Genomic DNA, 448 nt, shown 5'->3' with positions numbered 1-448 from the left:
CATTCTCACTTCAGAGCAGCTGAAGTGATCACATATACTTTGATACACCAGAGGTTTATTTTTATACCCATGAGGGCAGCTACCATCATGTTGCAGTTCAGAACGCAGAAAAAGCTCCAGCTGGAGAAAGCTCATTCATTTACCTGTACTCCATAGTGATTATGTCCATTTAAGTTTGTCATATTTATAATTATGGCTTTTATGAAGTTTAAAATAAAATTAGTTTTCCATTAATTTATTAGACACACAGTTCTCCCTGTTCACTTGCGTGTTTGAAGTGTGATTGACCCTGCAAAGTCTGGAGGGTCACCAAAGGAAGAAGGCAGCAGCAAGATCTTTAAACAAACCTTGCAAAGACGTGGTGTAAAAGTGAGGGAAGGGTGGGTTCCACACCTTTTTGTACTTTCTGATCCGTGGTTTTACCCTGCTGGGAGCCAAACCCAATGGG

Source organism: Charadrius vociferus, unplaced genomic scaffold (assembly GCF_000708025.1).
Source record: "Charadrius vociferus isolate BGI_N301 unplaced genomic scaffold, ASM70802v2 scaffold722, whole genome shotgun sequence".
NCBI classification, from domain to species: domain Eukaryota; kingdom Metazoa; phylum Chordata; class Aves; order Charadriiformes; family Charadriidae; genus Charadrius; species Charadrius vociferus.
The sequence above is the reverse complement of the archived record's forward strand: the minus strand, read 5'-3'. Positions refer to the sequence as shown.